General features: G+C 38.5%; 1 protein-coding gene across 3 annotated transcripts in view; it reads left to right on the forward strand.

Annotated features, from left to right (window-relative positions):
• rasgrp3.S (RAS guanyl releasing protein 3 S homeolog) overlaps nucleotides 1-15,227 on the forward strand; it is a 63,511-nt gene that overhangs the window by 12,049 nt on the left and 36,235 nt on the right. For 2 of the 3 annotated variants that reach the window (XM_041564422.1, XM_041564424.1), the window contains exon 1: nucleotides 9,081-9,164. The exons of the other annotated variant lie outside the window; for it this stretch is intronic. The gene's annotated coding sequence lies outside the window, so the exon portion shown is untranslated. Of the gene's footprint in view, nucleotides 1-9,080; nucleotides 9,165-15,227 lie in introns of those variants that run through there. 3 annotated transcript variants of the gene reach the window in all.

Consider the following 15,227-nt stretch of genomic DNA (forward strand, 5'->3'; position numbering starts at 1 on the left):
CTGCTTGTGAAAGGGATATAAATGCAGAGTTGCTGGTCCTGTGCTGAGCAGATAAGAGGGGGGTGGTGTTTGTGTGTGTCTGTGTGTGTACAGCAAAATTCAAACCATTAAAAGGTGTTTATATATATAACTTAGGACATGGTTACCAAGGCATGTTTGCCAAATGCAAGATACCTGAAAATTATTAAGTAACTTAGCTTTGTTTAAAATAGAGGATTTGTTATCCAGAAACCCATGATCCAGAAAGTTCAGGGATTTCCATTTCCAGAGTCCTACATAACCAAACAATTCTAATATTTTTTTTACTTATTTCTTTTTTTCCCCCTAGTAATAAAGCAGTAAAATTAACTTCTATTATGATATAGACATCTATATTCTGAAACAATTTGCAAAAGGTTTGAATTTTTTATTTTTGTGGTTATATTTTAGTTATTTCGTTTTTTTGTTCAGCGGCTCTTCAGTTTAGAATTTCAGAAGCTATCTGGTTGCTAGGGCCTTGTTAATATAGCAACCAGGCAGTGGTTTAAAGGAAAAGGAAAGTTTAAAAGTAAATAAGCTGTATCAGAAAGGTCTATATAAATAAACTAGTAAACCTCAATGTAATGCTGCTCTGAGTCTTCTGTCAAAAGAAACACAGCATTTCTGTCCTTCCATTGTGTACACCTCTCTCCCTCCTCCCCGCTCCCTACTGTAATCTGAGCCCAGAGCTATGAGTGAGCAGGAGGAGACTCAGGCAGGAAGTGATCTCACACCAAGCTAATATGGCAGCTGCTATCCTAAACAAACAGAGAGAGCTCCTAGAGCTGTTTGCTTAGGTATGGTAAAGCATTCTTCAGAATAAATTTAGCATTCTAGCTTGCACTATTGCGGTTAATCTATTGGCAATAAACTGCCTTGGCAGCTTTCCTTCTCCTTTAAATGGGAGACCAGTATATGAATAGGAGAGGGACTAAATAAATGATTAGAAATAAAAAGTAACAATAATCACACATTTGTAAGCTCACAAAGGAACAGTTTGTGGGTTGTGACATTTTAAAACTGTCAAGATGTAGAAGAGGATTGCAAATAATACAAAACTATAAAAATACATGAAGACCCATTGCAAAGTTTCTGGGAATTGGGCATTCTGTAAAATACTAAAAATGTGAACCATTGTTACAGTATGTACTACTTACTTCCCATAATCCCAACATTCCCTTCTTCTTTAAAATAGAAAATCATAAAAATAGAAAATCAATATCTGTCTACTTACATGTCATCATCCCAGCATTCCATTCTTTTATTTTAGAAACAAACCTAATTAAAGTGTATTTTTATTTCCTTCCTGCTAAGTAAATGTTACCTTGATAAAACTGGAACATGATAATGCTATAAATAACATTTTTGTAAAGTGTTTGCTTAAACATCAAAGGTGGGAACTTGAAAATGTGTTATTCAGTGTTGTTGGCACATTGTCATTGATACAAAAATGAGCTGGCAGGGAGAGCAGCTGACAGTATTGCTGACGCTGAGAATGCCATATCATAGTACAGAGATAAGTTATATTTAGTTAGGTTACATGGATACATATAGGATCTTTCATGGCAGTTTTATTTACACCTCCAGTGTGAAAAGTGCTTTAGCACAACTGCATTGATTGTCCAAAGCTGAACATCAGCACTTATTGGAGTTAATAGTTAGGAACCTGACTGCTACAATGAACAACAATCTACCTAAATACCAGATGGCTGCTCTCTTGAATTATGTAGGGAACTCAGTAGGAGACTGGTAAAATAGTTGTCCTTTATTCAGGCAGTTTGGACAGCTAAGTGGGTCCTTAGCATAGCTGGGAAATAATTTCCCTTTCCTAGGTTAAAGTATGTGCTCCTGGCAGTTTCAGAATTCTCTTTTCTACCTTTATCCCCCAGCAGGCAGATCTGACAAGATTGAAAACTAGGTTAAGCCGGGCCAAGTAAGTTGTAAGGATATACTTATGTCATAGATCACACTAGGTGCAACAGATACAGTCGGTTCAGGTTAGCTAGTGAGCAGTCTGAGGCTCCACTGAGGTGGTTTAGTAAGAATTAGAAACCTGGGGCCACTACCCCACAGTAGGGACCAAGTGTACAGACTTAGAGACTACTGTAGCTCCCCTAGGTTCCAATTGAGGGGAACCCTGAAAGTGACACTTTAGAGTTGAAATAATCTACAGTTCAATGATGGGTGAATATATATTTGTGAGTATATGCAAAGCAAGTGTATTCTATCTCTTGTGTTTATTTCTCTCAGAGCAGCAGTGTACAGACACGGCACCAGGCCCCCCAGCAAGGAGGCCCAGCACCACTTAAACATGCCTTGCCGGGTGCCTGTGCTCCCTCCAAAATGGCAATCGGACTAGTCCCTGGATCAACTTGTACTATGAGTTATCTTCCATAACCCTGTATTCCCTCAATTGCTAAAAAGCCATCCAACCCCTTCTTAAAGCTAATGTATCAGCCAGTACAACTGATTCAGGGAGAGAATTCCACATCTTCACAGTTCTCACTGTAAAAAAACCCCTTCCAAACATTTAGGCGGAACCTCTTTTCTTCTAATCGGAATGGGTGACCTCATGTCAGCTGGAAAGACCTACTGGTAAATAAAGCATTAGAAAGATTAATATATGATCCCCTTATATATTTATGCATAGTTATCATATCACCCCTTAAGCGCCTCTTCTCCAGCATGAAGATCTCCAATTTGGCCAGTCTTTCCTCATAGCTAAGATTTTCCATACCTTTTACCAGCTCAGTTGCCCTTCTCTGTATCCTCTCTAATTCAAAAATGTCCAGTTTAAGTGCTGGAGACCAAAACTGTACGGCATATTCTAGATGGGGCCTTACCAGTGCTCTATAAAGTGGAAGAATGACCGCTTCCTGCCGTGAATCAATGCCCCTTTTAATACAGCTCAAGACCTTATTTGCCCTTGATGCTGTGACTGGCATTGCTGGCTACAGCCAAGTTTATCATCTACAACTCCAAGGTCCTTTTCCATAATGGATTTGCCTAGTGCAGTTCCATTAAGAGTATAAGTGGCTTGGATATTTTTACATCCCAGGTGCATGACTTACATTTATCAACATTGAATCTCATTTGCCACTTAGCTGCCCAGATTGCCAGTTTGTCAAGATCCTGTTGCAAGGATGCCACATCCTGGATGGAATTTATTGGGCTGGATAGTTTGTGTCATCTGCAAACACTGATACATTACTTACAATACCCTCCCTTAAGTCATTAATAAAAAAGTTAAATAAAAGTGGACCCAATACCGAGCCCTGAGGGACCCCACTAAGAACCTTACTCCGAGTAGAGAATGTACCATTAACGACCACCCTCTGTACCCGATCCTGTAGCCAGTTTCCTATCCATGTGCAAACTACTTCATTAAGGCAAACGGACCTTACTTTAGAAAGCAGTTGTTTGTGGGGCACGGTATCCAAATATCTACTGCCCCCCACTGTCCAGATTACTTACCTCATCATAAAAAGCAATCAAATTTGTCTGACATGACCTATCCTTCATAACGCCATGCTGATTGCTGCTCATAATGCCATTCATTAGGACAACATTTTCAATGTGATCCCTTAACAAGCCTTCAAATAATTTGCCCACCACAGATGTCAAACTTACTGGCCTATTAAATTGAGATCGTAATCCCTTTTTAAATATTGGAATAACATCAGCTTTTCTCCAATCCATAGGTACCATACCAGATGACAGGGACAGGTCTAAAACGGAACTAAGCTCTCTAAGAACCCGGGGGTATATGCCATCAGGCCCTGGAGCCTTGTTTACATTAATTTTTATTAAAGCTTTATGAATCATATCCTGAGTCAGCCACTAACTAGATTGAACCTTGCCATCAGTGCAGCTATGAAGTGAGCCTGGGAACTCAGACTCCTCTATTGTATACACTGAAGAAAAAAACTGATTTAACACATTTGCCTTTTCTGTATATGTTACAACCATACAGGTACCATTATTTAATGGAGCAAAACTCTCAGCCTGCATCTTTAATATATTTAAAACAACTTTTTGGGGTTAGTCTTAGCCTCCACTGCAACCGGATTCTATGTGAATCCATTTAATAAAGCCTTATTGTGCATTAAGAATCACTGCCACCCATTTCTTTATAAAGGTGTGGGACCTATTATCAAGAATGCCCGGGACCTGGGGTTTTTGGATAATGGATCTATCTTTACTTAATTTGGATCGCAATACCTGAAGTCTACTAAAAAATAATTTAAACATTAATTAAACCCAACAGGATTGTTTTGCCTCCAATTAGGATTCATTATATCTTAGTCGGGGCCAAGTACAAGGTACTACAGAGATAGTACCGAGATCCAGTCTTATATGTATATAATGGCAGAATAGATATGTAATGTAGCCTAACCTATGTGTCTGCAGTGTTGCCTTTTCCTGTTGGCATTGATGTGCCACAAATGCTTGTAGGATTAAAATGGTAATGAAACACTTACTTATGTAGTTCTGTTACAAAGTTGGTAAAATGTAAGCATATGAACCTGAGTCTTCAGGCTTAGTATGTAAAAGGCTTCTTCAGAAACGTTTAATAATTAGGCATAACATCGTCATTTCATGGCAGCTCCAGCAGGACTAATTGCCCATACTACCTTCCTATATCCTTTTTCAGTGGGGGCGCTGCTTGCTGTTATAGGTGACAGTGATGTAAATGCAGTGAGGGGGCAGCACAAAAATAGTTTGGGCCATTAGTTCTTTATAAAACCTAATGCATTATACATGTATTTATTGAAATGCATTGGTCTTGCAGCACAAATATACACATGAGGAGGATCATTTACACATGTGGCAAATAGAGCAGAATGCAATCTTTAGACAGAAAAGGCCATATTTGTTTACACATACTCACATTTTTTCCCTAAAATTCAAGAAGGGTGCTAAGTGGTAGTTGCTGCAATTGTGCATGATGCACACAGCACCAATAGGGTCGAATCGGAGGCAGGAGCCGTCTGAGGCTGTCTCTAGTGCGGAGAGCACAATTGCACTTTCATACTAGTAATGGCAAATTTCCGGTTTAAAAAACAGAAATTTGGATCTTAAAGGCTTTTTGCTGCCACTGGTAACCTATTTGGCGCTGCTGCCTGAGGCAAGTTTTTCAATTTGCCTTATTGGCGACGTGCTCCTGAGCTCCAATGGTCAGTACGAGCACCGCATGGTAAGAGAGAGAGAGAACACAACGTCTACAGGAGTAAACTTAGCTTTCAGTCTTTACCCCAGTGATCACAAGCCCTTTGATGTTGTAGCCTCAAAGCAGGTGCTTATTTTTTAATTCCTGGTCTGGAGGCAAGTTTTGGTTACATAAGAACCAGGTGTACTGCCAAACAGAGCCCCCTGTAGACTACCAGACCACATAGGTGCTACCAAATGGGCAATCGCAGCCTTTATTTTTCACCACCTAGGAACATTTTTCATGCTTGCGTTGCTCCCCAACTCTTTTTACATCTGAATGTTGCTCACCGATAAAAAAGGTTGGGGACCTAACTCTAATGATTAATCCCTATTTCTGGGCCATTAGTACCTTGAGATCCTAGTCCCACTCTACACTGAGTAGCCTATCACTAGTTAGACCTGAGCAGTGTAGGTTCCACTTCACCCTTCCTGCCTGCCCAGGTAATGGGACTCACAAAATGGACCCTGACCCTATGTGCTCAGCTTTTATATTAGAAACCGGTGCCACCTAGTGGCTAAAGCTCAGATAATTGGGGTCATGCTTTGAACCAGGAAATTGAGCGTAGCTCCTGTATAACTAAGGGAGCCCTTAAGTTGCCAAACTTTAGGGGATTGTACCATAAATAGGGATTACATTTTGCAGTCCCCTACACGTCAATAGGCTTAGTAGATTTGCATCAAAAGAATCACACAGCCATGCTGTTTTAATGCCAAGTGCAATGTCTAATGTGAAAATGCTAGCCACAACTTACATATGATTTGTGAACAAGAGCACAAGCAATGTCACATTGTAGGTAAAAATGGTGCTTTACATTTGACAACTGCTCTTTGCAAAGTGCATATAAAATTATAGCAATAATTCCAATTCAAATAGGGTCACAAGCAAAAAAAATACTCATTTGGCTACAACTAGCAAAAATGGTCAAAGACTTAAAAATATGCCCTGCACTAATTTATGGGTTATGGCTACATTAGCCTCGGGCAGCAGGCAGGTGTGGGTGGGAAGGGGCAGTACAGAGGTGGATAGGTTGCTGTGCATCATGCCCCTATGATTTTTGTAGGGAGGGGCCTGCCTCTGCATCTTTACTCTGCTGATATTAGATGTATATTGATGGTATTTGGATAGCTTCAGCACAGGGCTTGCTTTAGCCTAGTTCAACCACAATCAGAGGGTTTTTTTGTATCACAGTGAGTGATCTATAAAAAGCAAAGGGAGGGGAAATCGTTTCACCCTGCCTCCTGTCAAAATAAAAGTTTATTTATTACAATGGTCTTTGTACTGACTAAAAAAAGCCTTCTGGATATAAAAGTATTGTTGTGTCTCAAAGTTCTTCTGCCACTCAGGCTATGGGACAAGCTAACATTCTGTCTAAAGTTGGGAAACATTTACTAACTTACACATGGTCTGTTAGCCCATGCCGCGTAGGGTGTACTACTAGTAGTTTTTTTTTTAATATAACGATTAACCAATAAACCTAGTAGAAATATCAGCTCAAGCATTTTGTTCCACATATTCAAGCAATCTTTTTAGCAATCTCTGAACCTGTTTTTATCTGTAACCTATGTATGTTCCTTTATAAGAAGGCATTTGTATGTTATACATTATTTTAAAGTGCCATGTAATTAGCTGGCACTATATAAAGAAATGATGATAATGCTAATGTAGGTAGGGTTAATAATCCGTTTAGCTTTAAAGGGGTGGTTCACCTTTCAGTTAACTTTTAATATGTTATAGAATGGACGATTCTTAGTAACATTTCAATTGGTCTTCATTATTTATTTTAATTTTATTTTTTTTAATTATTTGCCTTGTTCTTCTGACTCTTTCCAGCTTTCAAATTGGGATAACTGACCCCATCTACAAAGAAAATGCTCTGAAAGGCTACACATTTATTATTATTGCAACTTTGTATTACTCGTCTTTCTGTTCAAGGAGAAGGAAAGGCTAAAATTATGTAAGCTTTATCAGAAAGGTCTATATAAATACACCAGTAAACCCTCAAAGTAATGATGCTCTAAGTCCTCTGTCAAAAGAAACACAGCATTTCTTTCCTTTTATTGTGTACACATGAACTTCTGTATCAGACTTCCTGTTTTCAGCATAAACCTCCAGGGCAGGGCTTGAGCATGCTCAGTTTGCTCCGCTCCCCTCCATCCTCTCCTCTCTGCTGTAATCTGAGCCCAGAGCTATGTCTGAGCAGGGAAACTCAGGCAGGAAGTGATGTCACACCAAGTGAATATGGCAGCTGCTATCCTAAACAAACAGAGAGAGTCTCTAGAGCCATTTTAGTCAGGTATGATAAAGCATTCCACAGAATAACTAGTGTTTGAGCTGGCACTATTGTGACTAATCTATTAACAATAAACTGCTTTGGTACCTTTCCTTCTCCTTTCAGACCCTCTCCTATTCATATCCCAGTCTCTTATTCAAATTAATATATGGTTGCTAGGGTAATTTGGACCCTACCCACTCATTTGGTAAAATTGAAAACTGGAGAGCTGCTGAGAAAAAGCCAAATAACTGAAAAATTACAAATAATAGAAAATGAAAACTAAGTGCAAATAGCCTCAGAATATCACCCTCTACATCATATCAAAAGTTTAACTCAAAGGTGGACAACCCTTTTAATTTCCTAAACTAACTTATTTCCTAGTTACTGAGTAGATGCCTATGTAACTAGTTATGTAATTTCCATATCTCTATTTATTGACCCTTAAGCTTATGACCACTTCCTGCCATAAGAAGTGTTTGGCAAGGGGTGGTCTTTCCTCTTTGGCCTTCAGTTGCTGACCCAGCTGGATGCGTTCCAGGGAGCCTGTGATCAACAAGGCTCAGTAAAGTATTCGGCCCTAAAGGGACAACCCCTTCAGTGAAGTCAGGGAACAGGGACCCTGTGAATGAGGCTTTAGTCAGTTACAGGCTATTTCCTGTAATACCACTTTCTAGAAAGTAAGAAAGATAAAGTTAGCTAGAAAGAACACTCTGTGCGCCAACACAGATTGATAGCAGGGAGACGTTCTCCCCTAAGCTCTGCTATCCTAAGTGAAGGGACCACAGTACTGAATAGGGAATCAGGCTTAGTTAATCTCCCTGATCCATTTCTGCTGTGGGGGATCTGGTCCAGGAGTTGCTGACAACCTAGAAGGTGAACTTTAAACTTCCCTAAGCTGTCTCCATATGGTGTCACATTGTGCTGTTTCATCTTTGATTGTACTAACATTGATCATCTATCATATATTGCTGCACTGCCTCATTGGATCTGAGAGTATATTAACCCTGTTGAATTGTCATGGACAATAAAATCTGTTCTGCAAAAAAAGTTCTGCAAAAAAAAAACCTACTGGTGTCCTATTCTTTTATTTCTGCACCACAGAATAAGTGAGTTGTAGTTCAACTGCCTCTCCTGTTCATACATACTTTCCACTTAGTCAAGGCCCATTGTGGGTATTAGAGTCCATTATAACCAATGCTCTGTTCTTTCCTAGCTGGACAATACTTAACCTAGCAAAATTAGGGTTATGTTAACATTACAGTAAAAATTGAGTAAAACATAATTTTGTAGTTTGTTCCAGTGCACAGCTCAGGCAATAATACAATAAAAATGATAATAGTATTAGCAATCATAATAATAACATTTTGTTATTTTGCACCTCCTAAGAAATGTATTATTATGCACAGGTAAAATCTGCAATGTAATTTTTAGATAATTTCTGACTTTCATAACATGACCCTCTCCCCCCCCATTAGAAAATAAAGAATGTTAATATGGTGACCTCCTGGCAAAGTCTGCTGCTAGGTTTATCAGAGGAGGGGCATGTGACTTGGTGAGAGGGAGCACACGCTCAGAGGAAGCAGCTGCTCATTTCATGCTTTAACACTTGGCTACTACACACATAGTGGGGATGTTTGTGGAATACCCCTGCAGAGAAACACAGTAAGTAACAAGTTCCTATTTTCTTCTATTCTCAGCCCCAATGTCAAATGTTTACGGCTGATCCTTAAATCACTCTTTGTTTTTGTACAATAAGGAGATGCTGTCTTAGGCTTGTTTTTCTTGTAACAGGAATGTGATCTCCAAGTTACCCAATTCTTGGTGTGTTTTGTTTTTCTGAGTATTTGGCTAGTGCATAGGTAAAAAAAAAAAAAAAAAAAAAAAAAGACGAAAGATGCAATTTTGTAACCACCGAAATATTTTTAGCAAGATCCGTATCTATATTTAGACAACATGCACCAAGTTTGTGCTGAACGTTAAGCTTTGTCTGTACTGTCATCATTTACATAAATATGGCTTGTGATTGTTGAATGAATATGAGACTAATTAACAAAGTCAGATCTGTGCTGCTGATGATGATGAAGAAGAAGGAATGCTCTTAGCACCTCTGGGCTTTTGCAAACACTGTGAACATTCTTGTCAAGTCATATGAGTTTTGTGGTGGCTTGTATCGTGATGCCGGCTTGTAATGCTTGGGACTGTCTCATGATTGTGCTTACCATAAAAGCAAAAATATGTGTATTGTGCATGTCAGTGAGCACAGATCAGCTGCTGCTATATATCATTGCACTGTGCTTTCAAAAACACACAGCAAATTCAGTTTATAAGCAAGGGCATGTATTAATATTCAGGGAAAGTCATTCTCAAAAGCTTACTGAATTAAAGATCATTTAAAGCTTGTAAACTAAACCTATAAACTCTTTAAGATACTGCCCTGGCTGGAATCGAACCTAGGACCCTAGTTATGCAAAGCAACAATACTAAGCACTGCATCCCCATGCTGTAATATCTGTATGTAAAATAACAGCACGACATAATGCAATAGACAGGATTCTTACTGGAGTATTCTCTTTGCATCAGTAATTAAGTTTGTATTACTGATCACAGGTGTTTTAAAGGGGAAGGAAACCCTCCATAAAACTGTTCCATGTTACCCATGAATCTGCAAACTAGGTGCCCAAACTTAATTATTGATGCAAAGAGAATTCTCCAATGAGAATCCTGTACATAGCATGATGTCATTGTGCAGAATACAATCGTGTTTTACTGAGGTTATCTGTTATCTTCTCTGTAACCTCTGCCATTGAGCCCTATGTCCATTTGAATAGCTTCCTCCATAGCAACAGAGCAGCTATGCATACATATATAAACTATTGGAGTGTTTCTGAAGCAAACACACAACTTTTAGCAATGCATAACTACATGGGGGCCGATTCACTGAAATTTGAAAAAGTGAGTGTTATTTATAGCATGCATTATAAATGGTATCACTTCTTATATTTTTAGAATCAACGATTGATTCACTAAACGTTCACTTGTCTAACTTAAAAAGTGATGTTTTTGCGTTAATTTTAGCTGAATTGTATGCGTTATTTTACAGCATGCGTTATTTTGTGTGTTATTTTGTGCGATATTTTAGGGCATTTGATATTGTCACATATTATTAGTGCAATCTATAGCATCTAAGACATTCGGGATGCCATTGGCAGAGTAGAAGTCTCTTTTTACAGTATTCTAGTCATTCCTTTCCCTGGGAAACTAAATATAATTCCATGACACAGAACGCAATGCATTCTGGACCTTCCCAAGGTATCATGAAAATGTGTTAGTGGCGGTAGGTAAGGCTCCAGTTCCTCATATAAGTCTTTAATTGCTGCCCTACAGCTCCTGACTACATCTTCATCTATTAATCCATCTGATGTTGTTTAGTAACGCCAGCTCCTAGGAGGTGTTTAATGACATAGTAATTATCACACTATTTTATGCTTTTATCGCTTAAAAGATGTTAGTGAGTAATGCATTAGGATTAATTCTATTCTATATATATCGCAATCGCTGTGCAGAAATGTAGAATTAATGCTTGCGGTATGGCTATTAACGCATGCGAAAATACTTTGATGAATCGTTCCCTAAATAACGCATCTTAAATAATGCACAAAACTGTGCGTTAAGGAATATCAACCTTTTGTGAATCAGCCCCATAATATTTTAATTACTTTGATACACTCGCTTTATTTTTGTTTAAGGCTAGTAGTTGCAAATAGAATTTTTTTTATTTACAAGATCACTTTACATTAAATAATCAACAGTTCACAAATCTTACAACAGAACAGGAATAACCAAAAATCCCGCAAACCCATCCAGCCCGCAGAGTCCATCCCTCTGTCCATTTGCAACTTTCCATGAAACAAACCAAATCAAAGGCCAGTTTGCAAAGTCTTGGTTTGTCCATACAGCCTTCCTTCCCCCACCAACAACCCAAATGAGCATTCCAGAAAAGTATTTTCTGGACCAACCTCCTCCAGGTTCCATCAACCAACAAAAACATCACACTTTCTTTAAATTTATATCTGAATAGATTCACCCATGTGACAGAAAGCTCCACCTCCAGCCTAGTAGTTGCGAATAGAGACAGACATATGTGCACGAGCTTGTGTTGTATTTTTTGTCTATTCTTTCTTCATTAGTAAAGGAATTGTGGGTAGGAAAAGTGTATAATCATAAAATCCCAAAGCAATCACTTGGGTGCGTGGCTGTGCATAAAAGGGTAAAGAAAACAGAACTGAAAGACAATGCGCCAACAGAAGAAAACAGCAAATGTAATTAAGAAACACAAATAAAAAATCCTTAGGGTATAGGCACTTGGGAATTTTGTGTCCACATGAGCTCAGATACATTTATTCAACACAATGGTGTTTTCAGCCATCAGAATGGGGAACAGATATTAAACAAAAATTTCCAATTACTGGATTGGCGGGCCCTGAGGGGGTGCGGGTCCTGGTGCAGTCACGACCCCAGTAGTTCCACCACTGCATTGGTTGTGGTCCCCCTCAGTTCAGAACAAGGTTACAGACTTATGCTAACATCATTGTACACGCAATTCAGTCACAGTTCCATGAATCTGTAGGACAGCAAGTACATTTTTACCCCCCATATTTTACTATAATTGACCTTTATGTAGGTGTATCTTAGGAAGAAAAAAAACGTTCTTTCGGAAACTCTCTCAATCTGGTCTGCCTCACCTCCTCCCCACCCCCCTGGAAAGCACTGGGAAGACCAGCACCACAATTTGGGAACCACTGTCAAAGAAAGTCGATACAATGGCCAGTGTACAGACATTTTTGGTGAATTATTGAATACATATTGAGACAGAAGTTTTGCAAAACTGCAATACTTTTGGCCATTTAAGGTAATAATGTTTTTTGCAACTTTAGGTACATGAAAATACTTTAACAATATAATAGTGGAAAAGAAAGTTGTTGAAAAATATCCCCATTGTACATTTAAATAAGTAAGTTAAATGGATGGATAGAGGTGAACTGGTATTTATTCAACTTTTAAAAGGTTGTTAAAATCTGCAACTGTGGATTTTTATAGTAAAGTATAAAAATCACCAGGTGCAGGGTTTGATGCCATGAGTACAGGTATGGGATCCATTATCTGGAAACATGTTATCCAGAAAGTTCTGAATTACGGAAAGGCCATCTCCCATAGACTCTATTATATCCAAATAATCCAGAATTATTTCCTTTCTCTCTGTAATAATAAAACAGTACCTTGCACTTGATCCAAACTAAGATATAGTGAATCCTTATTGGAAGCAATAACATTTACATGATTTTCTAGTAGACATTAATGTATGAAGATCCAAATTATGGAAAAAAAAATATCCAGGAAAACCCCAGGTCCCAAGCATTCTGGATAATTGGTCCCATTCCTGTACTGTGACTAATCTCCCCGAACTGCATCCCCTGCCTTCCTGCTGGCAAGAATGAAAATCACCAGCAGGATGGCACTCGGATCGCTTTGCTTTCCAAAGTCGCCCGAAGTTTCCTCGTGAGGCAACTTCGGGCGACTTTGGAAAATGAATCGTTCCGACTGCCATCCAGCTGGCTATTTTCATTCTAGCCGGCAGGAAGGCAGGGGAGGCAGTTCGGGGAGATTAGTCGCCCTGAAGGAGAGGAGATTTGTTGCCAGGCAACTAATCTCCCCAAATTGCAGCATGTGTCTCTGCGCTAAAGCTACATTAATATAAGCAAGGGTTTGCCCTGTGCAGTTTATGTACAAAGGCTGTCCCTGTTGGAACATGTTTGAAGTCTCTGTTTGGACAGTATCTGGGCAACCTCATTTCTCTTTGAGATAGAAAAAACAAATCTCTGTCTAGAAGAATGTAAATGATGTGATAAGGTGACAGGCTTTTCTTAGCTATCATGATTAGCATTGGCATTTATGAGGTATGGATGAAGTGTTCAAATCAAATATAAGATTTTTTTTATTCCAAAATATCTGTAATACTACCCTTAAAACATTACATAAAATTTTTTTTGGGCAATTCCAGCTCTAAGTAGAAAAGTGAATAGGGCACTCCTATGTTATATAAAGTAGCAGTCTTTGCAGAAATGGTATTTTAACAGGTTATCAGTATGGATAATAAATACAAATATTCAAATTATGTAAAGTGACCTTATCTCGCAAAAGCTGCTCTCGGCCAGTTATTTGTGGTGCACCAAATCCAGGACTCAGTGCAGGTTTTGGCCAGGATTCTGCCTTTTTCAGCAGGATTTGGCCGAACCAAATCCTTAAAAATCATGTGGCTTTTCACCACGCAAACAAGAAAGTAAAAAAAATGTAATGCTTCTTTGCATATGCAGATTAGGGTATGGATTCTGTATTTGGCCAAATCTTTGACGAAGGATGTGGGATTCAGATGAATCTCAAAACAATTGATTCGGTGCATCTCTAAATAAAGTTACAACTTTGTGCAGTAACAATACTTTCCTTTATGCTCAATACAATAAGGTATTAAGTAGTGGCATAACAATGGTGCGCCGGGCCACCAACATAAAAAATAGCAATGGAGGCAATTGAAGTATAGCTAAATGCATACCTCCCAACTGTCCTGTTTTTTGTGGGACAGTCCCGATTTTGAGAGCTCAACCTGCAACCCCAGATTGTTACTGAAATGTCCTGACTTTCTCTTTGATCTCCTGCATTGAACAGCCAGAAAAGGATACAACGTTTCTAAAACCTAATTGGCTTTTGGCAGAGAGCCCAGAATACATGGCAGGTGCACGTAGATACTTTTGTAGCAATTTAAAATAAGCAAATAAACAATTGTAACAATTTAAGATCAGCAGGTCTCTTGGGGAAACTGTGACTTGCAGCTTAAATGGCAATTCACCTTCATTAGCAAATCTGTAATAACACATGTAAAAAATTTAAATCTTTGTGTCTCTCATTCTATTTCCAAAATGTTGGGAGGTATGTTAAATGTATAACAGGTTGATAAAGATTTAAATGATATATTTCATGGTGAACACTCAAATGGCAAAGTGGAATTTTATGGCAAAAGAGTAATTGCTTGCTCTTGCAAATAGACTACGTACACTTGTTTTCTGTTTACTACTGGGAATTGTGGTCACAAATATTTTGGCAAGTGAACTGTTACATGGCAGGACGGCAGCCAATGCTCCCCAGTTCTAAGATAAGGGACATATGGGCAATATAGTTTAGGTTATATCTCACAGATTATGTCTGTCAATATATAAATAGACAGTACTGACAAATATTTTAGAACTTTAACAGTGTGCACCTGAAATAATAGATTTGTGAAAGCTCAAGCTGGGATACTACTTATCTAAAAATAATTGTAATCTGCATAATACCATAAAAACAGGAAACCACTAACATGAAGCCCTTTTAGCTTGGACAAAACAAAAACAAAAGAGCGACCTATGCATTAACAGGAGAACATTAAACATGGAAAGACGTAGGCAACCGGCCAAATCCCTTCTAATGACATAAGCCAAACATTTTACATAAAGTAATTGTACTAAGATTGTACACCTGCAGAACAGCACTTATCCAACTTAGGCTTGTTAAAAAGGCTCCTTGTATAACATAATGAAACAAACTGTTTCGTCTTTGGAAGCTTTTTTTCTGGCAGCTGTTTTCTAAAGTATTATAATTACAATAAGATTTACCAAAATGTTCCTTAGGGTCATA

Source organism: Xenopus laevis, chromosome 5S, assembly GCF_017654675.1.
Source record: "Xenopus laevis strain J_2021 chromosome 5S, Xenopus_laevis_v10.1, whole genome shotgun sequence".
Lineage (NCBI taxonomy): Eukaryota > Metazoa > Chordata > Amphibia > Anura > Pipidae > Xenopus > Xenopus laevis.